The sequence below is a fragment of the Lutra lutra genome, chromosome 6 (assembly GCF_902655055.1).
Source record: "Lutra lutra chromosome 6, mLutLut1.2, whole genome shotgun sequence".
Lineage (NCBI taxonomy): Eukaryota > Metazoa > Chordata > Mammalia > Carnivora > Mustelidae > Lutra > Lutra lutra.
In genome coordinates, this window is record NC_062283.1 from 104063241 (window position 1) to 104065018 (window position 1778).

General features: G+C 43.0%; 1 pseudogene; it reads left to right on the top strand.

Moving 5' to 3' along the window:
• The first annotated feature begins 748 nt into the window (after positions 1–748).
• On the top strand, positions 749–1345 carry LOC125102646 (60S ribosomal protein L6-like; annotated as a pseudogene).
• The last annotated feature ends 433 nt before the right edge of the window (positions 1346–1778 follow it).

The window sequence follows — 1778 nt, forward strand, 5'->3', positions numbered from 1 at the left end:
GGTCCTCTTCTGGCAAAATGGAGGGGCAGGACGAGCCATCTGAACTGAAGTTGGTCCTTAGCAGCTGAGCTACAGAGGCAGGGTCCAGCTCCAAGACAGAGGAGCCTGGGAGAGAATTCACATGCTGTCCAACCCAGACATATGGCCTGCATTTTAGAAGAGACTCCTTACCAGAGCCTAGGCCCAGTGGGTTGTACTGGTTGTTCAAATAGTCTCTGTGAAGTCTTGGTCATGGACTTTTTTCATGCCTCACCTACACTGTATTTCCTCCTTTCTATCTTCTCTTTTCTCTTTCAGAAATTCTTGTTATTTAAATTTATCTCCTGGTTTAATCTTCCAATTTCTAAGAGTTTCTTTTCTGTTTTTCTATTAGAACTCATTAGAGATTTACTTTGCTTTGTTTTTATTTCGTTTCACTTCCTGATCTATTTCCTTAAATTTACCCCTTAGCGATTTTATTGACTTTTTCAATTTCAGTTTTCCTTAATTTTATCTGACAAGAGTCACCCAAACTCTTGTTTCATGGCCATAATGTATTCTCTTATCTCTTCCTGAGGAATTCAATTATAAGATGTTTAGGCATATCTTTTTCTTCTCTGTAAAGTTTTTGAATCCTTTGAATTCCTTTCAGTTTTTACTTTTTTTCTGTTTTTCATGTTAGCAGGTCCCCCTCAACATCACCCATCCTTGGCTGTTCTTACTCATTGGTAAGTGATGATGACAAGTGGAGAGAGTTAGTGATGACAGGAATGGTGGTACCTGTGTGGTTAAACTTCGAGAAATGCCTATGTATTATCTTACTGAAGATGTGCCTTGAACGCTGTTGAGCCACAGCAAAAAACCTTCCAGTCAGCATGTGAGAAAACTGCAAGCTAGCATCACTCCTAGGACCGTTCTGATCATCCTCACTGGGTGCCACAGAGGTGGTTTTCCTGAAGCAACTAAGCAGAGGCTTGCTTCTTGTGACTGGACCTCTCCCCCCCAATGGAGTTCCCCTGTGTAGAACACACCAGAAATTCATCATTGCACTTCTGCTAAAATTGTTATCAGCAGCGTGAAAATCCCCAAACATCTCACTAATGGTTACTTCAAGAAGAAGAAGAAGCTGCGTAAGTCCAGACACAAGGAGGGAGAGATCTTTGATACCAAGAAAGAGAAATACGATATTACAGAGCAGCACAAGTTTGATCAGAAAGCTGTGGACTCACAGATTCTGTCAAAAATCGAAGCTGTTCCTCAGCTTCAAGGCTACCTCCACTCTGTGTTTTCTTTCACAAATGGAGTTTACCCTCACAAATTGGTGTTCTAAATTTCTTACAAAGAACTTAATTAAATAACTGATCCATTAAAAAAAAAAATGTGATGGGGTTGGGGGGGCTTGCCAGGGAGGGCAAGCCTGGGTGGCTCAGTCGTTAAGGGTCTGCCTTCGGTTCAGGTCATGATCCGAGGGTCCTGAGATCCAGCCTCCAGCCCCACATTGGGCTCCCTGCTCAGTAGGAAGCCTGCTTCTCCCTCTCCCACTCCCCCTGCTTGTGTTCCCTCTCTTGCTGTGTCTCCTGTCAAATAAAAAATGAAAGCATAAAAAAAAAAAATGCCCCATAACTGAGGGGAGCTGTGAGCAGCACAAAGCCTTGTTTCCTGGCGAAACTCGTGGCCATTTATACGCAGAGATGGCTATTTTGTCAAGTGACTCTCAAATATTGGTGTCTATGCATTTGTTTTGGCCCCATCTATTTCTCCAGAGAGGAGTCCTCTGCTTCCCTAGCAGGAGAGGGTAA